Source organism: Leptidea sinapis, chromosome Z (assembly GCF_905404315.1).
Source record: "Leptidea sinapis chromosome Z, ilLepSina1.1, whole genome shotgun sequence".
Lineage (NCBI taxonomy): Eukaryota > Metazoa > Arthropoda > Insecta > Lepidoptera > Pieridae > Leptidea > Leptidea sinapis.
Window position 1 is genome coordinate 34,730,964 of NC_066312.1, and position 23,690 is coordinate 34,754,653.

Here is a 23,690-nt window from a genome sequence, read left to right on the forward strand (position 1 = left end):
GCTTTCTTCCACGTACTACAAAGCTGTGGAATGAGCTTCCTTGTGCGGTGTTTCAGGGACGATACGACATGGGTACCTTCAAAAAAAGCGCGTACACCTTCCTTAAAGGCCGGCAACGCTCCTGTGATTCCTCTGGTGTTGCAAGAGATTGTGGGCGGCGGTGATCACTTAACAACAGGTGACCCGTACGCTCGTTTGTCCTCCTATTCCATAAAAAAAAATTAAAAAAAAAAAAAAGATTCCTGGATGCTGGGTCTGCAACTTGTATGAAGCTGGTGATACACTTGCAAAAACTCTCGGGTAGCGAATCGAACAAAGCATCTTGAGGCATTCTCAGAATCAGGAAAAAAGAGTCAGGAATGTGCATTACTGTGTTTCGGTTTTAAGGGCACTTTAACAAGTGAAAATACTGACATAATGAAGGAGACTTAACTTTTACGTCTCAATGTGACGAGCACAATAGCGATCAGCTTTGCAAAGGCACTGAATTGTGATAGGCAGGTCCTACCACTTACCATCTGGTGAATTTATTGCTCGTCTCATTCCTATTTGTCATAAAAATATCTCTCAAGCTATACTTAAAAAAACGGACTATAAAATTTTTGATAATTCATGCTCACTAGAGTATTATGGCAACACTCTTACGGCCGTTCCCAATATACTCTTTACAGATATAGATAAATTTCTACCTTCTACTGTCAGAAATCAGCTGTGAATAATCTGAAGCTGTCCCAATATATCCAATAAGTCATTCTTATCACCTTATATTGGGACGCGCGAATTGCTATTTCCATACAAACTTCTAACGCTGGTAAGCTATACGTCGTCCCATTAACAGACAGCGTGTATAGATAAGGTGAGTTACTGTCGATAAGTTTATTGGAACAGAAAAGCCAACGATACTTACGATTTTTATCTCAAGTAAGAGATAGACTGAATATTGGGAACGGCCGTTAGTACCACTATGGCTAAGTAGGGAAAACAAATGCATTCTAAACATACAGAGATTGCAGAGAGAACTTCTTTAACAGTAGTCACATAAAAGCCCGTTACACATCCATTCTGAATGTGGGCCTTTAATGCATAAATGTAGCATCTCTATGGAAATTCCAATTGCACTTGAGATATGTCAGCTCACTTCAAATTCATGAAAAGAATTTACTTAGCAGTAAGCTATAGTTAGCAGTGGCTATGACAATAGATCACATTGGTCGCAATGAAACAGGGCTGCATTAAAGAACGGCTATTCTCTCTCAAAGTAAATCCTCGAGAATCGACGTTAGGACTCATGACTTATTCAGAATACTGAAAGGCTCAATAACTACTGTCCTCTTGTGCAACATAGACCTAGGAGTTTCCAATCAGTTTTCTATTGATTATTGATTATATGCTTTAACATACTTTCTTCCATTCCCTTTTGTAATAATATGTTCCTTCCACAACCGTATCATCAGAACACATATTCATCTGTCGTAAATACACGAAAATCGTGGAGTAACGGACATCCATAATTGATACAGGAAAGGCCTGCCTCAAAGGCCGGCAACGCTTTGCAGTGATTCCTCTTGCAGAGAATGTGGCGGTGATCACATAACACCAGGTGACCCGTACGCTCGTTTGTCTTATTATTGTTTTTAACCGACTTCAAAAAAGGTGGCTGTTCTCAATTCGTCGGTATTTTTTTGTTTGGTACCTCAATTCTTTTGACTGGGTGAACCGATTTTGATAATTCTTTTTTATTTGAAAGCTGGTGCTTCTCGTGTCGTCCCATTGTAATTTGGTCCAAATCTAACAGTGGCATCTATGAGCAAAACCATTAAAGTCTTAAATTTGCTATACATACGTATAGCAAAGTGGGTAATAAATTTACAAATAACTCAATATCGCGCAAACCGATTTCCATGATTCTGTTTTTATTAGAAAGGATAAACTTCAAAGAAATTTTGGTGAGAGTTTAGTCTTTTTATGGTAATTATCGTAGTTGAATATGATGATCAATGGGACTCCTTAACGACTTACAGTAAGGGCGATTTGTGGCAGAATTTCTTACTGTCTGTAATAAAATTCCAAAGCGCTTACGTTCATTGCCGTATTTTTAAATTTAGTATCTACATATTAACTAGTACTAGTTACACATATTTAGACAAATTGTTAGTTAGTGTACTCCAAATTCACTAAAAATAAAAAATAAATTAACACAAAAACAACTGACTTCAAAAACACTATTTCAAAACGATATATATAATATGCACTAAAACGTATACAAATAGTTGCGTATTTTTATACAATCTAATTCTAGTTACGATTATTGTAATTTTAACTGTTTATTAATATTATAATTTAAAACATATTTCTGCTTATCATATTTTGTACACTTTCGGGGAATTGCAGCGAAATTTTGTTGCGTCACTTTACATGGATTGTATTTAAAATAATTTCTAAAACGACGAAGCTGTTAATTTTAAATGTTAATTTAAGAGAGTAGCAATGAGTTTTATTCCTTCTCATTAAAGTTTATCCGTTTCCGAAGTAGTGAAACTCTTGATATTCTGAATATCTTTTCTTTGACCTGAATGAATAAAGTGATTTTGATTTGCAGACTTGTATTTAGCTGTTGCTTTTAGCTTGTTTTTATTGTGACTGTTGTGTGCGTCAATTTATTAAATAAATAAGTGAACTAAGTAAGGAGTATTACTTATTCTCAATTCAAATTTTTTTGTTTGTATAAATAAAATATAATATTGTAAGAAAACAATATTTATAACTGTTATTTGCAAGCTCACTGGCAAATGGTTTAAGCTAACGTATCAGAAAGGTACACCAAGCGATTCATATAATTTAATGCTATTAGCGGCATGCCAAACCCTCGTCAGAAAGTCATCATGTTTGCCGGTCGAATGAAATGTAAGTTTTTGTTTTAGAAAATGCTACGAATTTTCGCCCACGCTTGTTAACATGTACAGACAATCAGGGTGATTTGTCCTCTGTGTGGCCCTAGTGTTTTATTTATTTATTAATAGATACCAATTGCGCTAATAGAAATTTAATTACAATAAAAATATACCCACATAATCCCACTAATATTATAAAGGCAAATGTTTGTATGCATGTATGTGTATGTGTATATAATTGTTACACTTTCACGCAAAAACTACTAAACGGGTTTGGCTGAAATTCAGAATGAACATACTTTTTCCAGTAAAAATCCACGGTTCCCGTGTGACATGATAAAACGGAAATTCACGTGTTATTCCTTCACGCCTCAACTAAAGAACCGATTCCACTCAAATTTGGATAAGAGATAGATATACAATTAATTAACACATAAATTTCTTTTCATCCCGTAAAAATCCATGTTTCCCGCGAGTTTTATTTTTTAGTTTTTTTAAACTAATTTTTTCTAAAGAATCATATTAATTTGGTTAGAATTAATTAGCTTTAATTTGGTTAAGACCCATAAAATAAATCCATTGTAATTTAATAATTATGATATTTAGATAACTCAATATTAATTATTACGTACCTAGGTACGTAATAATTAATATCGACTCACAATTGTCAGGCTCAGAACCAATAGACGTGAGAGTGACAACTGACATACTTAATTCTTACATATTCTATTATATATATAATTATGAACTCCTCCTAAACAGCTGGACCGATTTGAATATTTTTTTGTGTGTTCCAGTGAATTTGGGAATGATTTAGATTTTGTCAGTCTTAATTCTGTCAATATATATATATATATATATCTCCCGCCCATGTGTATGAGCTCCTCCTAACGGCTGGACCGATTTTCAAATTTAGTAGGCTAGTACTTTGAATAATTTTGTACACAGAAACTAGGTATATTCTAGTGTAATTTCGGGTCATTTATTTTCAATTCCAAGTTAATCTTTCTAGTGCTTGGCGTACAAGGCGGTGGCCCAGGGCCCAAAGTAATCTGGAACAACTTAATTCTGGAATTGAACCCTACCTCAGTAACTTGCAGCTCTAAAACATTTTTATCAACGAGTATATCTGCTCAATAACAAAGACAATCCCATTCTGATGCTAGGAAACATCATTAATCTTACTGAAACTATGAAACTATAAGAATATGCTAGACAGAGCTAACTCAAAACCAATTGAGCTATTTAAAATATTATTGTATGTTAAAGTTGTAGCTTAGGTATTAGATAGCATAGGTAGGGTGTTGCCACGAACAGAGATAAGCACCTCAGGACACTAAGGACTCTCCCCGAAGTCATTGGTGACTTCAGATGTTTGATAAATATCCTTAAAGGTTGGCAAAATAAGCCGTTTACCCACAAGCCTCTGTTTCTCCTCTTTACTCTAGGTACCGTTTGGAATAATGACATCACCATTTGATCAAGGTGTCATATTTTATTTTGCGTCAGTCTTGCTATTATTGTAATATTATAATTTATTTACAGAACCTTAGAAGGTGTGTCTTTCACAAGTACTACGAAAACATTATGTTATAACCAACAATAATCTCAATATTGTTGCTGTTGCGTTATGCAAATCATTTTTAAGTTACCAACTAGTTTTTTTTTGTATTTAAAAGTTTAAAAGTTCGGCGCGTGAGAAGTTGTAATAGTACTTTCAACTTCATTTTGAATAATACCACTATTATGTTTAAATATGTTTTGGGAATACAATTATCATGTTTATGTATATTATAATTATACAAATAAAATACACAACGGTTTATTATTATCACGAGTTAATACATCGACCAACTATCGCCTCCGTCGCATGTAATTATGTGACGACCTAAAAAACACCAATAATTTATTACTATTGTAACTTTACATTCACTGTACAGACCTTTTTACTACCTACAACTTTGCCATTTAACTTTTACCATACGACTTATAGTTTCACCGGAAATCGTGATAAACATTTTTTGACCCTTTAACGACCCCCCGTTTCCAGTTCCCGACCTCAGATCGCCTGTAATTTATTTTTCCTTTCATTTTTGTTATATTCGCTTCCTTTTCCAATGGGTTTCATCCTATCATTTTTTTGTTTAAAAAATTATCGACCCTGGTTTAGTATACACAATGATAATTTAACATAAAAACAGCATTAGAATCTCAATATGCTCTGTCTATTTCTCACAATTTCAACGTCGCAGTACACACAGTTGTGACAAGTACCGTGACGTCACAAAATTAATTACCGCGATATTACAGCCGTGTGTCAGTGAAATGAACGTTTTGTAGTACTCCAACGTATTACAATACTTCTCGAATGTTCTGTAACTGTTAGTTGTTATGCACGAGGGTACGAATTAGATACGCAATAGCTGAGAATTAGTAGAACGCGATGCATAAATGTTTCAATTTTAACTAAAGTTCTGTTTTGTTAAAATTCAAATTCAACATTCACTTATTTTTATTACTTTGTGTTTTTTTCCCTACAAACTATATCCGAACTTAAAGTACCGAAAAAATTTTTCGAATTTTATTATTTATTTTCGAAAATTCGAAACGGTTTTTCTAATATTATTTATTTTTCTTCACATTGTTAAAAAAATCTTACAAAAACGAGATTAAGCTGTCATGCTCTGTTATGTAACGCTCGTTGCGATAGTGGTACATCTAAGTACTTTACTAGAAATCTTGAGTTCAATAAAATATTTAAATTAAACTAATAAGACTTGTTTTAAGGTACATGCTAGAATAACTTTAATAAAATTAGGAGAAACACAATTTTTGAAAAAGAGAGATGTTTTTTATTTAAATTTTTGAAAAAGAGAGATGTTTTTTATTTACTTCTAATTTTCCGCTAGGCGTGCACTTGGGGCTTGAAAACGTTTTGAAGTGCTTATGTCAGAAAGTTGTGTATAACAATAACAATTATACTAAGAACATAGATTAAGCAAATAAATACTCATAAAAACAAACGTCATCTGAACATCTGTTAATTTTTAGAGATAGGAAATAATAAATGGCTATATTATTATTTATTATTATACGTATTGAAAATTCTCGTTCCGATGAGATCAAATGAAAATTGTATTTCGAGAAAGAATGGAGTACTTAAACCTACTAAGACAAGGATGTCCTTGTATTAGGAGGCTTGGATATGTTTACAGATGTAGCTTAAAGCTGGTTTATTAAACAGAATGGAGCTACAATAGCGTCATTGAATGAACGCACGGGTCTACTACTTATCCGTAATTATAAAAAAAAAATAAAAATAATAGTAATCCACTTAAATAAATAATTTTTTCTTAATATCATTTCGAAACGACCTGTAAATAATCTAGTAGCGGCGCGCTTGCGTAGCCACTAGCATTTACAACTACGTGATGCACACCGCGCCGTAGCGTGCCGTAGTCGTGCAGAACTGGTAGGTGAGTAGCGCTCACGTAACGGTGCTTAAAATTTTGTATTTTAAATATATAATTAATTGTTGTTTTGGAAATTTTAAAAATAATAAATGATTTAATTAATAATTATTTCCTCTCATTTTTAAATTTATTTTTATGATCGCTCCATACTATTAGTATAAAGAGTAAATATTTATATCTCGGTATGCATGAAGTATTGTTTGCAATCAACAAATATAAAATAAATATCATTGAATTTGAAATATCTTGTAAAATACTTTATTATCACTAAATAATAGGTACAAATTTTGTATTCAAAAACCAGTGATTAAATTCAAAATTGCAATAAAAATAGGAAACTATATTAGTCAAAACATTTAACCTGTTCAAAAGTTAGTACAAACGACTAATATAACCATAATATGCGTATATGAATTACAGTTCAGTGTGTATAGAAATTCCTTCAAATGACTCCGCTATATATTAAATTAAAAACCGGACGATAATTTAAAACTTCGTTGACACGAACCCGGTCATTTATCACGGATAATACCGCTTTGTCAGGGTGTCACCTGGGTCACTCATCACTTGCCCAATATTCGGGCTGTCATTCGATCATTGTGTGCCAGCTATTGTGCGGAGTTTTTGCACGATGTAACTACATGGATGTCATTAATAATATTGTAGGTATAAATTAAAAAACATGAATGAAAAGAAAAAATGCAGACCTAATTCGTGTACTTTATAAGAACACTTCGCTGTCAATATGTATCTAGACATATCTAGACCATGGACTGAGGGTGATATCGTAAGAAAAGTTTTGCGTAACTTAAAAAAACAACATGTTATAACCAAAATATTATTTTTATTGCTTTTCAAAATACTGTCCTTTACATTTTAAACATTTTTTCATGCGATCGAACCATTTTTTAAAATAGGAGGACCACAGATCGAAAGGCATTTTTTCTACTTGCTGATTGAATGCTATCACTGCCTCTTCGGAATTGGAAGTGAAAACTCTTATCAAATCTTTGATTTTAGGGAAAATACTGAAATCACAAGGATCCAAGTCGGGGCTATATTCAGATGACATCATAAACAGCATTAGAATGTCCGTGGCCGTACCGTAATCTGTGAGCACCATTACACGCGAGCGCGCTTCTGGTGTCAGTTCATGAGGGATCCAACGACATCAAAGTTTCTGAACTTTCAATTCTTCTTGTAAATTTTTCTGAATTTGGCTGATATAGATCCCAAATAATCCTAGAATTGTCTCATAGGTAATCTGCGGGTTTTCTTTAATCAGCCACATTATTTTCGTTGACGGCAGTTGAAGGCCGCGCTTTTCGAAATTCGCCATGTAAAGAAACCCGACCTCTCTCAAAATCAGCAAACCATCGCCTCACGGTGCTCAAGCAATGTTCTTCTTTCCCAAAAGCCTTTTGAAGACGGGCGGCACAGTCTTGCGGAGAGAGAGAAATTTTATAATTTATTCATATATGTCAAGAAAATTACACTTGTGAATTTCAAGTTTTTGAGGTTCAGCTTTAATGAGAAGAAGTGGCAAGAAACTCATTGCCAATCTTTAAAATCAACATTTACAGCTTCATGTTATATCATGTATTCAATATTCTAAGTTAGTTGTAAGCTACGATTGTAATCTTAACTTTGTTTAGTTTGAAAAATAAACAATTTTCTAAGCTTCAAATGGCCTCACACTTATTTCACATTATAATCTTTTTTGTTCTATTGCATAAAAGTTCAAATAATATCACGTTGCATGAACAGTTTCACGGAAAATGTGCAAAAAAATATGTATTACAGTATTCAAAAGAACTTTTAAGAGACGTATATGTTGGTAAAGGTTGTGAAATTACTTTCTTAATAATATCACAGATATGGATATTTTAGGAGTGGTGGTGCCATGTTGGGTCCTCACGGACACAACCGAATTGGGCCGGCACGCCCGGAGAAATACCACTCCCCCACTCGAAACCGGCGTGAAATAGCGGCTATGCCGCTGTGTTTCGTCCGGTGAGTGGGGTATCCGGAGGCCTACAACCCCCTCCCAAATACAAATGGCAGCACAGACTAAAAAGAGACTACTCCAGGACGGTACCAGGCTATGCAGCCCTGGAGAATCCGTCCCTGGGCGTCCACAATTAGGGCTTGTACCTAACAGTGGTTGCCCAGGCTGCCCCGCGTATTCTGGAGGGGGCAAATCTGCGCTGACTCGGGGCAAACAGAGCAGGAGGCTCAAACCACCCTCCTCCACACTAGCTGTGGACTTTTGCAACATCAGGGGGCTTCGCTCAAATTTAAATGCCGTCCACTTTCACCTGGAGACGGCGAAGCAGGCCCTGCTCTTTTTAACCGAGACACAGATATCCTCCCTGGCTGATTCATCTTACCTTTCCTACCCGGGGTATAATTTGGAACACTCCTTTATACCACGGGCTGGCGTGTGCGTTCACGTCAGGGAGGATGTCTGTTCTCGACGCCTGAGTTTTCTTGAAGGACAAGACCTATCCATCATCTGGCTGCGTGTAGACTGCGATCACCATCCGCAAATCTACGCATGCCTGTATAGGTCCCATAGTGGTAACGCAGAGACGGACCGGCTCCTCGAACATATCCAAATACAGATTCCGTGTTGGAGCAGATCCCCACTGCAGAGATCGTGTTTCTTGGCGATTTTAACGCCCACCACGCCGAATGGCTAGGCTCACGTACCACCGATCATGCAGGGAGATCTGTTCACGACTTCGCCTTAGCATATGGTCTAACGCAACTGGTTATTGCGCCAACGCGAATCCCAGATGTGCAAGATCATACACCTCCACTGTTGGACCTTCTGTTGACCTCACATCCGGACGGCTACCTAGTTTCCGTTGACCCTCCTCTGGGATCGTCGGACCACTGCCTGATCCGGAGCACCGTGCTGATCACGCGCCTAACACGGCTCTGCTTCTTAGACTGTCGCCGCGTGTGGCACTATAGGTCAGCAGAGTGGGACGAGATTTTGCATCCTACCCGTGGAGGCAGATCTGTTTTTCGCTGGGAGATCCAGATGCCGCTGCTGACGCTGTTGCTGATGTGGTACTGCAAGGTATGGAACTCTTCATTCCATTCTCCTCTGTGCCTATCGGTGGCAGGTCCCAACCATGGTTTGACCGCTCCTGCAAAATGGCCTCTCGCCGAAAGCAGGAGTGCTATCAGCCTTGGGTCAATGCGGTGGTATCTAAGGATGTGAATTCCAGCGAACTTAAAAAACACTTCAATCATGCCTCCACGTCCTTCAAAAGAGTTATTGCTGACGCGAAGTCGAAGCACATTGGCAGAATTGGCGAGAGACTTGCACGCCTTCCCTCGGGAACTCGTGCGTTCTGGTCGCTCGCCAAGGCTGTCCAAGGAAACTTCTGCCAGCCAGCCATTCCGCCATTGCACAGGGATGATGACTCGCTGGCCCATGACGCGAAAGAGAAAGCTGATCTCCTGGGCTCCCTCTTCACGTCCAACTCGACTCTGGATGACCAAGGTGCACCACCACCGCATATTCCACGGTGCGATTCATATATGCCGGAGGTAAAAATCCGGCATGGTGCCGTGCTTAAGGCGCTTCTCACCTTGGACATTTACAAATCGAGCGGGCCCGATGGCATTCCCCCGATAGTGCTGCGGACATGTGCTCCGCAACTGGCGCCGGTCCTTACCCGTCTTTTCCGGCTCTCCTACTCATCAGGCGTAGTCCCGAAATTATGGAAGGCGGCTTTAGTGCACCCGATCCCTAAGAAAGGTGTACGCTCAGATCCGCCCCATTGCCATTACCTCCATTTTCTCCAAAGTAATGGAGTCGATTATCAACCACCAGCTCTTGGGATACCTAGAGGGGCACCAGCTGATCAGCGACTGCCAGTACGGTTTCCATCAGGGTCACTCAGCTGGTGATCTTCTTGCGTACCTCACCCATAAATGGGCGCAAGCGGTTGAGTCGAAGGGAGAGGCGTTGGCGGTGAGTTTGGACATAGCGAAGGCCTTTGATCGGGTGTGGCATAATGCGCTTATAGCGAAACTGCCATCCTATGGGGTTCCCGAGAAGTTGTGCAAATGGGTCACTAGCTTTTTGGCTGATCGGAGCATCAAGGTTGTTATCAACGGTGCATGCTCCGACTAAAACCCATAAACTCTGGTGTCCCGCAAGGCTATGTGCTATCGCCTACGCTGTTTCTTCTGCATATCAATGATATGCTGCAAATCAGCAATATTCATTGCTATGCAGACGACAGCACGGGGTATGCTTCCTACACCGGCCGTGCCAACATGTCCTGGGATAGCGTCGACGAGAACCGGAACAAGCTTGAGTCTGAAATCGAGACTATGCTTTGCAAAGTCTTGGAATGGGGCCAACAAAATTTAGTCCAATTCAACCCCAAGAAGACACAACTTTGTGCGTTCACCACTAAAAAGTCTCCCTTTGTCGTATCCCCTCGATTCGAGATCACTCCTCTAACTGCCACAGCCTATATTGGCATACTTGGCGTCGATGTATCGAGCGATGTTCAGTTCCGTGGTCACTTGGAAGAGAAGGCCCAACTGGCCTCTAAAAAGCTTGGTGTACTCAGTAAGGCGAGACAGTACTTCACTAAAAGCCACCGCCTGCAACTTTATAAGGCGCAAATTCGGCCTCACATGGAGTACTGTTCTCACCTCTGGGCGGGTGCTCCCCAGTACCAGCTTCTTCCATTTGACCGCATACAACGAAGAGCGGCTCGAATCATCGACGATCAAGTAATCTCCGATCGGCTTGATTCTCTAGCATTGCGTAGAGATATGGGTTCTCTCTGCATCTTCTACCGCATTTATCACGGGGAGTGCTCAGAGGAGCTGTGTGGGTTGATTCCAGCGGCCGAATTCCACCATCGGACATTACGTGCAAAGTACCATCCGCATCACGTAGACGTCTGGCATTCCACAACCGCGCGTTTTCTTCGAAATTTCTTGCCTCGCACAGCCGCTTTGTGGAATCAACTACCGGCAGCGGTCTTCCCGAACAGATACGACTTAGGGACCTTCAAGAAAAAAGCATACTCCCACCTTAAAGACCGGCAACGCATTTCTTGACACACCTGTTGTTGCGGATGTCCATGGGCGGTTGCCTCACCTCTCCCCATCCCGTGAGCCTCTTGCCCGTTTGCCCCCTCTCATATAAAAAAAAAATGGAATGGAGTCACCGCCATCAGGCATATTAAATTAGAATTCGACTGTATTGAAGTTGTATAAAATAAATAGAATATGTCCGCGGAGTTTCTTTCGCATGTTCATCTCAAGTCTGAGGCATAAATTTCCGAAAAAATTATATAGTTTTATATTTTAATAAGTGCTTTAATTATTGTGAGTAAAAATATTTGAATTTGAATTAATATAACCAAACAAAGAGGTACTTTATATTAATACACCGCTTTCAGCCACCCCAATGTTATCTTAGGCTATAAAATATAAATCTTATTAGAATTGTAACAATTCACATCAACTCAGTTCTAATCTAATTAAATTTCCCATCAAGGGAGTCGGCTAAGCTTAATTAAATGTTAAATAGCGATTCATTTCTCAAGTTTAACATAAATATGTATTTAATATTATTTGATTCTCATATTTTATGTTGATATCGGCAATCTAGCCTTCTGTTTGTCAAATCATTTTCTTTAGGTCTGTTTAGAGATATATATCAAGTCAGCATTATAATTAAATCAGACTGATTTGTTTAGGTCAAAAATAGTACTTTATGTGAATTATTTCACCATTTCAAACCACTCCAGAAAAGGATGAGCCTTAATAGAAAGTATTGGCAAGAAAATCATTGCCACACTTTTAAATCAATATAAAATAATAATATAATTTTATCATTTATATAAACTTTTTAATGACCATCTTTGTGAAGCGATGCAATAAAAACAATCATTGCTTATAATATGAGAAAGGTACAAATAAAAAAATGCAAAAAAAATAAAAATAAAAAACACGAGAGCTATTGAGCATTCAGTTTGTTAATTTTAAGTGACAACCCACAACAATACAAATTATTTCTTGAATGTATTTTACGGTTTGAATATTTACAATATATATGTTATGTCTACAAAATATGAGAACTGAAATTATTTTTTTTAATTTCTAACGATAATAGACAGTGCTTAAATAAATCACGAAAACACTCCTTACTTTTACAGTAATTAATATTTCAGTTTAGACAAAAATTACTAAAATTTATTAACTCCTTACCAATATTATCCACTACAATTGATAACTCTGTCTCGCGTGTCTTCTGCCCATTTATTCATGCCTGGTTAGCATAATATGCAACGGTAGTGAAAACTTAGACAAAATTCTCCAACTACTTCTAACAGCACTTGACTTACAATGTAAACAATCCAATTTCTTGAAAATGGCCATAGTTAGCAAGTTCTAGTGAACAAACCTCATATTCAATGTAACTCTATGGGATATGTTTGAACCTGATTATCTTTTGATTCCTACCACATTGGAACCCTAATTTAACATTAAGCTTGTCTCATCAAGACCTTCAAAACGATACATTGTATGCTTTATGATAACATGCTTTTTAGAAACATTCAAATATAGATATTATATTCAATGAATCTCTTGGCTCACTTAAATATAAAATACTAACATACTTTTAAGTCAAACTATAAACCTAGGAACTTCAATTAATTTTTAAATTGACTTTCACTTGTACTTACTTATAAAACACTTTATTTATTATTATTGTATGTAGTTGACGATGACGTTGACCAGTGGTTAGTGACCCTGCTTACTGAGTTAGAGGTCCCGGGTTCATATTCCGGATTATGGATGTTTATTTGTATTTATGTATATTTCAGTAAGTATATCGCATTTAATATATCGTTGTCTTGCAACCCAAGCACAAGCTTGTGCCTAGTTTATTATTATTATTAGTCAATGCTGTGCATTTCTCTTATGGGTGTACATATTAGAATTGTAACTTATATTAAGTTTTAATTTGTATATGTATTCATTTGTATTCTGTTGAAGTACCTAATATATAAATAAATAAATTAATATATTATGGGGGTCTATACCTGTTGTGGTTGCTGAAGAATAAAATTTCCAACGGCGTCTTTATGGTTTATATAATGTATAGATGACTATGTTTTACAGAAAATTGAATTATGTTTGTAATAAATAAAACCGTAAACTATCTCCACCCGATGTCTCAAGTCATTGGTATGGACCCAAGCCATAAGGGAAGACATAACAACTATACTCTAGTGGTTAGACTATTTAAAATCTTTTTTTATTATAATAATTAAACGATTTAAGAAATAAACATCTGGATCTTGTGAGCACGCATCATAAAACGAGTTAAAATTTAATTAAAACTTTGTAATTAAGGCAAATTCATATTTTAGCATCATAACCCTAGGGGTTCATGAAAATTACCCAATTACATTTATGTTTATCTTCAAAATAAGACAAACATTACTTGAAAAGATAGAGCTGGGCTTAAGATAGACGTAGATTACATGAACAGATTTAGTTAAGGTTAAAAGTAACCTTTTGAGAATACTTTTAAATTATTCTTTATATAATTGTTTGCTATAGTTGTACCTTTAGATAAAAGAAACTCTTTTTTATGTTATTTTGGCCATTTAAGAAATACCGAACACGTCATTGGCCAGAAACAATTTATTTATTTATTTATTAAATAATGTAACGAATCAAGTGAAGTTAGCAGCGGGTGTCTGAGAGGTGGTGCTAGAGTAGCGGTGTGAAGTGTGAGGCGAGTCGTGGAGGGGTGAGTAGAGGAGAGGGTTGGCGAAGGATTGATTATTCTGCTGTCTTAAAGTGTTGTTAAATAATTCCGAGAGTGTATATTTGAAAGTTAAAAGTTATAATTGTATAATCTGTACATAATGCAGTGATTTGTGTTGGGAATTCTGTTTTTATTTTCCTTGACTGCCTTACAATAAATACAACCACATTACACAAATCATCCATATTAACTAGTTTTATACATTTAAAGGGTATAACAATCACGGTCTCCACAATTTTGCCAAAACAGTGTTAAATAATAGTTAAGCTAAGTTTTAAATTATAATAACTAATAACAATGATATAAACTAAATTTTTAAATGCTCCTAAATCTTTTTCTTAAAACTATATAAAGAGTCATGAAACACGTCCAACTCATTGCAACCATTTATTAAATTGAACATCTCCAGAATGTGCTTAACCGGTGACTGTAAGCCTAGATTTGATCTACAGATTGGATTTTAGAAAATGTTGAATAATTTTGCTCTCGGATTCTTTTAAGGGACCGTAAGTGCAATAAAACTGAGCTGGTACTCAGAATTTACTTTATTATTGATGCTGCTATAAAGAAATCATGGGTCATATCATCAATCTCCCTAAGTTTGACCATGTTGAACTTAACCTGTCGTTCCTCATAGGGTTGTCGATGCGAGAAACCATGGGAACAGAAAGCTACGTGACGCGTAAATGATCTCTGAATGCTCTCAACTCGTTGTGATTGGTTTGCATAAAAAGGACATCATGCAACACTTGCATATTCGAGATGGCTGTGAACTTTTTGGGAATTTGAAACCATTGGTATTAACCATTATATTTTAAGGAAACCCAACATCTATACTGCTTTAGTGGTACAATAGTTTATATGGGAAGTGGGAATTTCAGCTTGTTATCTATAATAACGCCTAAATCTATCATTTCTTCCACTTCCTCTAATTCAACTTCGCCAATCTCGTATCGATGGACAAGTTGTTTTTTCTTTCCAGTGTACCTCACCAGGAAACACTTATTCAACTTGAGAGTCATGAGGTTAGCTTCTTTCCTTATTTATTAATTAAATAAGTGGCAGCTCTTAAAGTAACAGACAGTCTCCAATAGCTCTTTTCGTTAAATTTGTCAAATTGATGTTAGCAGTTAATTGCTGAAATTAAAATTGTTTTGTTCTTAACTTCCTCGCAGCTGTAGTGTTAGGCTATGATTATGTACGGCATTTATCACAGATAGTGTTCTTAAGAACTATTTGACCTAATCCCCCTAATCCAATTCCACCTTCGGGCCACACCATAAATATAAATACCATCCTTACCAAACCCGATGTGTGGCATTTTCTCCATAGCGTTATTTTCCAGGAACATTCTTCCATGTACTACCATATAAATTAATGAACTTTTTTTTGGGGTTCGTTCAGGATGAAACGTAATGGATGTCCTTAAAAATCGAGCAAAACCATTTATTTAAAAGGCCGGCAACGCTTTGGGAGGCTCCTTTGCACAGGATGCCGGCTAGATTATGGGTACCACAACGACGCCTATTTCTGCCGTGAAGCAGTAATGTGTAAAAATTACTGTTTCGGTCATAAGCGCGTCGTAGCTAGTGAAATTACTGGGCAAACGAGACTCAACATCTATCGTCTCAAGGTGACGAGCGCAACTGTAGTGCCACTCAGAATTTTTGGGTTTTTCAAAAAACCTGAGCGGCACTGCATTGTAATGAGCTGAACGTCCTGCTCGTTTCGTCCCTTATTTTGGTAAAAAGAAACAAACAATTTTTACAAAACAAAATCTTAAACACAAGTTGAAATTAATGATTCAACTTGACCCCTAATCCGTGGCTGTATTGAAAATGTGAGGCGATTGATGTCATAGAATTAATTAATTACGATTAAGCTTTATATAAACACAAAATTAAGTAGCAATGTCAAACACATCCAGTTATAGAGCGGCAAAAGCACTTCAAAATACTACGAAAACTCTCTCAATTTGCATCTCAAACAGCTAACTTGAATACTTTGTTCCGTCTGCCATTCTTTTGGTCTGATTTCAAAACCGACTCCACGCGGTAAATTCGCATACGCTTATTTGCATATCCACATTGCTCCGGCTTAATCCAGTAAAAACCGGTTCTAGCCGGACTCGGGCAAGCTGTTACAGTTTTTGCCCGCTTTCGTGTTGATGTTACGTACATTTACCGTTGAAAAACAAGCGCGGATTATTTCGCTGTTAAAATATAGTTTAAAGTTTTTGTTTGCACAGTCGCGTTGGGGATTGAAGAACGCTGTGGGGATTTACTCCACCATATTTATGAAATATTCATTTGTGGTTGGACATTTGTTTTGTGTTGTTTTTACTCTTAAACCATGAAGTGTTACATTTGACTTAATAACAACATTGTTAACCACAATACAACCTTGAATAAAGTGACATTTTTTTACTAAACGTGTTCCATTTAGGTAAATGGAACTTTGCTTTAGATCTTTCAATGATAAGTTATAGCGCCACCCGCTTTGTGGCAGCTTAGCCACTGACGGGTTATATTATACATCATAATGTGTCATCGACCGCATATATCACGGGTAGTGATCCAAAGAGCTGTTTCACCTGATTTTCATTCCACCTTCGCACGACACGCCACAAATGAGGATATCATCCCACCATCTGGTTGTGTGGCGTTCCTCCACAGTGCGGTTTTCAAGGAACTTTCTTCCACGCACAACTCAGCTGTGGAATTAGCTTCCTTGTGCGGTGTTAACTGAAAAATCGATACTAATTGTTTATTGGCTATTCCAACCATATACAGTTTAATATTGTACCTTTAATAAATAATAATAAGAATATATTAAATTTAATATTTTATTATTTGTTCTAACAAATGGCATGAATATACACGATATAATTATCGTAGAAATGGTGGAAAGGGAACTACCTAATGTAAGGGGTTAAATTAAATTATAAATATGTATTAAATTGCCGATTTGTACTGAAAAATTGATATTCTTTTTTATTTTTAATTTAACATATTTAATTTATCAAAATATTTACCAATATTATCTATACATTGCTGCCATCTAATAGGAAGGTCATTTTTGCATTTGAGATAGAACTGTGGTGATCGAAATTGGACAAACTTGTTATTTTGTACTGCCTCCTTAGAAGAAAACTTTTTATCACGTAGAAAATTGTGGAAATCACGAAAAAAATAGTTGTCCATTGGAGCAATGTCTGGCGAATACGAAGGTTGTCGAATGGTGTCTAATTGCAGTTCCTGTAGAGTTAAAACGGTTTCTCGTGCTGTATGAGGTCTCGTGTCATGGAGTAATAACTGTGAAGATCGATTCATAAGTCGGGGCTGTTTCACTGCTAGTTTTGCTATCATTGTTCGGAGTTCGGCACAGTAGACATAGAAAGCTATAGTGAATAACACCATGCTGAGATAATTACCCCTTTTAATCATAAGCTTTGCTTTTGGACACTGTTGCGGCGTTGACCTGGGGTCAGCCATTGGCTTTTTCGCTTACGGTTATCGTAAAGAATCCACTTTTCATCACTTGTCACGATTCGATTTGACGCAAATGAGTCAATATTGTTGGTAAGGTAACGTTAATGCATGCCACTAATTTATGGGTAGTTTGGCTCGGATCGGCTTCCACCATCCTTTTCAATTCATTGACATTCACCTGTGTGGGCGGTCTACAACGTGGTTCGTTCTTCAAATCAAAGTTTCCATCCGAAAGCGTTTAAACAAAAATTGCAGGGTGTGTTCATTAGCAGTCCCCTCTCCAAACGCAACATTGATATTGCGAGATGTTTCTGCCGCATTAGTTTCGCGTCAGAACTCGTATTCAAAAATCACTCGAATTTTCGCAGTATCCCTATCTTCTCTAACTGAAAAAAAAACGAATGTAGCACATTTTTTAAAAGAAGAACTACATATCTACCATTTGAAAAAAGTATCACTCGAAATTCTCAAACTATGAAGGTTCTATATCAAAGTACCTATTACAATAAAACGGTAATTCCATACTTTAACCCCTATTATTAAATTGAGAGAGATAATAAAACACACTCATTTTTCAAACATTGATAAATATACGCAATTTCAAGAAAATTGTACAGTTTTTGTGTCGCATCAAAGCTAATCCAGTGGGAGGTAATTTTTCAGGCTTGCATCAAGACTGATGGGGGATTAGAGACGTGTGTAGACGCCTTAACTTGATGAGGATAACACATTTACTGCTAGGGCTGTGTTATTCGAAATATTTTATTATCTTCTTACATAATATAAAAAAATGTAAGCAGGCCGTGCCTGTACATTAAATATTTATTCAAAAAAGCAATTTATTAACGTTATTATAAACAGAAAACATTTAAACTGTTTTTTAATATTTGTGTGTTTGTTGGTTTGTCAGTTCGCTTACGCAAACAACTCAGAAACGACAAAAACTGATTTGAATATGATTTTCATTGATGTATCACGGTAAGTTTAAGTAATATTTATTGTTCTTAGTTAAAATTAACTCACAATTATTATTACTTTTTGATTATAAGACAAAAATCCTAATTACAGTAGAGGTGTCGATGGTATCATGACTAAATCAATAAAATGTATTAAGGTTTGATTTTTAATAAACTTACTGCTAGTTTTAATAAACTTCTGTCAGAGGGTCAGTTTCCAGTCTCGCTAAAAACTGCTAAAGTGAACCCCATTTATAAATCAGGAAGTAAAATGGATATCAATAACTATCGTCCCATATCAGTACTGCCAGTGATTTTCAAAATACTCGAAAAACTTCTATATACTAAATCAAACAATTATTTAGATTCTTTTAACTTTCTCTCAAATAGGCAATATGGATTCAGGCCAAAATCCAACACACTATCAGCTATAGTAGACTTAGCTACAAATATAAAACTTAATATAGACTGTAAAAATATTGTTTTCGGAGTATTCATAGACCTTAAAAAAGCATTTGACACAGTAAGCCATTCGTTACTAATAAAAAAAACTCGAAGGTATTGGTGTCACTGGTACAGCACTAAATATGTTTATATCTTACTTAAGTAATAGATCTCAATTAGTAAAAATAAACTATATTCCAAGTCAGCCCTTGCCTATAACTTGTGGAATTCCACAAGGTTCAGTATTAGGACCACTACTGTTCCTTATTTATGTAAACAACATCCACGATATACGTTTACATGGCCAGGTCACCCAATACGCAGATGTCTATTTTATTTTGGATCCTCGATTCATGACATTACCTCACATGCGCAAGAGGATCTCGATTAACTGTGTGAGTGGTTCCAATACAACCTTCTAATAATTAACGTTTCAAAAACATCTTATGTAATCATTAAGGCCAGAAACAAGAGTGTTCCGTCTTATTCTCCACTTACCATAAACGACATAAAACTGCAGCAGAAACAAGAAGAAAAATACCTTGGCTTACGAATAGACAGTAACTTGACTTGGAAATCTCAAATCGATCACGTCAAATCTAGACTATCATCACTATCTGGTTCACTTCGTAGAGTTGTTCATTGTCTTCCAAAGCAGGTCCGTTTAACGATATACAACTCATTAGTAAAATCACATTTATTATATTTCATAGAAGTAGCCGTGCCGCTAAGTTTAAGTTAAAAGAATTACAAATAATACGAACCAAACTAATTAAAATACTTTTCCATAATCCATTTCTAACACCTATAGAGAAAGTTTATAAAGAAACTAAATTTATGAATATTTTAAGTTATACAAATACACAACCTGCATACTAATTAGGAAAATTATAGACAAACAGATACATTCAGAATTAACATTTACAAAATAGAAACAAATACTAATAATAGACGCAATAATGACCACTTCATAGTACCAATGCCAAGGACCATTTATGGACTGAAAATAATTACATATGAAGGTGCTAAACTGTACAATGGACTATCTTCGGATATCAAAGATGCAAGCACTTTTAATTAATTCAAGCTTCGTTTAGCGAAATGAATTACAGATGATACTTCCTTTTTCTAGTGCACACACTTATATTTAGTTTTATACCTGTTTTTTTCTATATGTTTGTCATAAGGACGATTCATAGATTATTATTTATAAATATTGTTCTCATGTAAGTGACAGTTTGTAATTTTTTTAATGAGAATAAATGATCTTTAAACCGAAATAAATGTTGTATTTTGTGTTTTATGTTCCGCACGCACCGTTTTACAGTATGAATAAGAATAACAAAGACTGCATTAAATCACTCTTAGCATGGATATGAGTTGATCATAACTTATTTTAAATTTAAGATTCTCTCTTCTAATTAATTATACTGTCATTTAAGTTATTTTCAAAACATTTCATGATCGTATTTTAGCAGAATCTCGTAATGTCCATAATATAATTCGGCCGCTGGTATCAACCGGAACAAATCTGAGCACTCTCCGTGATAAATGCGGTGAAACATACAGAGCGAACCCACATCTCTACATTAATGCCAAAGAATCAAGCCGATCGGATATGACTTGATTTTGACAAACGACCGTACCTGGTGTTAAGTGATCACCACCACCCACAATCTCTTGCAACACCAGAGGAATCACAGGAGCGTTGCCAGCCTTTAAGGAAGGAGTACGCGCTTTTTTTGAAGGCACCCAAATCGTATCGTCCCGGAAACACCGCACAAGAAAGCTCATTGTCGATGATTCGACTTACTGCTAAAACATAATAATATTATAATTGTACAATTGTGTTGTTGGTGTCTTTGAAATGAAATTTATTTATTGCGGCACATGTAGTATACATTAATGATCTTAAATTTATTGTAGTGTCTTCTATTTGGCTAATTTTAATTAGCATGCAGAAAGTTTACTTAAACTTTTAAAAATCTTAACACTATAAATTTTTTGTCGATTAACCATTTAAACAGGAGTATATCATTTCTGTGATAAGTTTTTTTTATATCTAGAGGTAGATGATTTGATAATTTTATGCACATTAAGTAGCTACTATTTAGGTATAATGTTGTTTTGGGACAGTGGCCATAAAGCAGTTTATCCGGTAATCGGGTAGAACGTGGTTTCAATTTAATGGCCCTTTTAAATAAATGATAATATTGTTTTACAAATTTACACGCTTCAAATAGATACTTATTGGGCAATGGCAAAATATTTAACTTTTTAAATAAGTCTATACATGAATAGGTCGAACCAATTCCACATATACAATAAATACATTTTTTTCTGAAACAAATGCTTGATATACTCCTGTGTCATGTACTCTTCTATCTTAAAAATAAAGAAATATGTTATTGAAAAGTTGCTACGTAGTTTAAGTACTGGTCTTCGTAGTATTAGTAATATTTAAATGTTACAAGAACCAGAGCCCATGGATCCAAATACAATGTCAGTCCAATAGTCACTACGACTAAAATGAATACCGAATAACCCATAATCACTACAATAGGACAATAATAATGTAATGCTATCAAAATAACACCTAAATTTTATTTTGATTCCTTTATAATGATAGCTTCAAATCAAGAAAACTAAGCGATGTCCATTAGTTTGATTACACATATTCGTAATCAAACAATCGCGATATGTTCATCGTATATAACAGTACACTAGAGGACAATTATTGTCAGCTGCGAAAAAATACGTGCCAATGAATTGGGAGACTAAGATAGATTATTCAAAATGAAATATTTAGAATCAATTATTGAATGTCAAAAACTACCAGCATTCGAAAATTTATGCCTCAGACCTCAGAAGAACGGGCGCAACAAACTCAGCGGGCTTCGTTTTTTATAAGATTTTGTTACAGTAAAATTTAGATTAAGTAATTTTTAGAGATGAAAGCTATAAATTGGCGTGAAATCACACAGGATCGAAATAAATGGAAGACTCTCGTGTCGGAAGCCAAGTCCCAGTTTGAGTCGCAGTTGAGTTGCGCCGCAGGAGTAAGTAAGAATGAAGTTAAAGTATTGTTCTGTTAGTGTATTATAACACCATGTGAGCGGCCGAGTGGTCATTTCCACTCCATTTTGTCTAATACCATCAGCTTGTCCAAGCTGTCAAGGTAATGTGACTAAAGTAGCTAAGTAGATTACCAGTTCTGTTTTGTTATTTTTCCGTCGCGGGAGACCTCACAGAGCATTAGTTGACCAAATTGGAGATGTCTTGAAAAAACAATGGTCCGAAGTAGCCGGAGCCAGCGAGCATGTATGAAACGTTCAGGTTTGTAATGATGAAAGCAAGTGGAGTTCTGTTGTCTCTGCCTACCCCGACGGGAAAAAGACGTGAGTGTGTGTGTGAGTACAAAAATAACTCACTAATGAATATAAATTTAAGAGAAAAACCAAAATGGCATAATATCAAATGTTGCTTTAGATGTAACTACATCTTTGCTCAAAATATTCTTTTAGGAACATTTAAAAGAATATTATTGTTTTGATTCCAAATAATGAAGATATAACACATCGCAGTTGGACAAAAGAATTGAAACTGTTGTAAACTATAATTGAAAAATACTTCTATTTTAATAAGAATGAGATCCATTTCTTTAAACTTTAGCGAGCAGCCTTCAGCATATCAAGCATAAACAAGAATAATAGAAATAATCAAAGTATCATCTGGAACCACAGCCACTCTGTATGTAAATAAGCTATCTGCCGCAAGCGAAAAGGTCTAATTTCAGGATACGCTTGCTGTCATAGATTATGACCACTAACAGATGTTCTATTAACTATTAAATTTACATCCAAAATATTATTATCTGCGTGCAGCTTGTAGGAGGACCTCCCTGCCTCAGACTACAAGATTTTAAAAATCAATCAATAAAACTAAGAAATATCTACGTCATTTTTGCAAAACGGTACGGTTTAAGTCTCGGAATGAGCACAGAAGCCATAAAATGTGTAAAAATATTTGCTAGACCAGTATAAAACCCTAATAAAAGGAACTCCTTGGTTATACGTTACGTTATAATGGTCTTTTGCCATATCTTTAAGTTGCATGATCATAATTTGAAGGCTATAGTTTTCAGATTCAGAAACTATCCCCTAGTAGATTGGATTGATTCCTGATCTTGAAAATTTTGTAAAATATATATCTTTATATATTATACTTAATATAAAAGAACTCATAAAATGAAGTATCTGTTTTTGTTATCTTTGAGCGAGTGACGAGTTGGACAACAGTACGACGACATCCAATCTGCGTGGATGTAATAATGTAATTATTTGTGGCTAAAAATAAATCTCATTATACTGTCCAAGCAAATTTCACTCTATTCGATGTTGATAATCATATTATTTCTGTACGTGGCGATGAGCAGATAGTTACATATAACACACTACAATACTTTTGCCATGTGCTTCCCCGGGGCATAAAAAATAGGGGATTCTCAGGCCCAAGGGTGTCGTGTCTTAAAGCATTTACCAGTGGCAGGCTTCTTTGCACGGGATGCCACCTACATTATGATTAACATAACGGCGCCTTTTACTGCC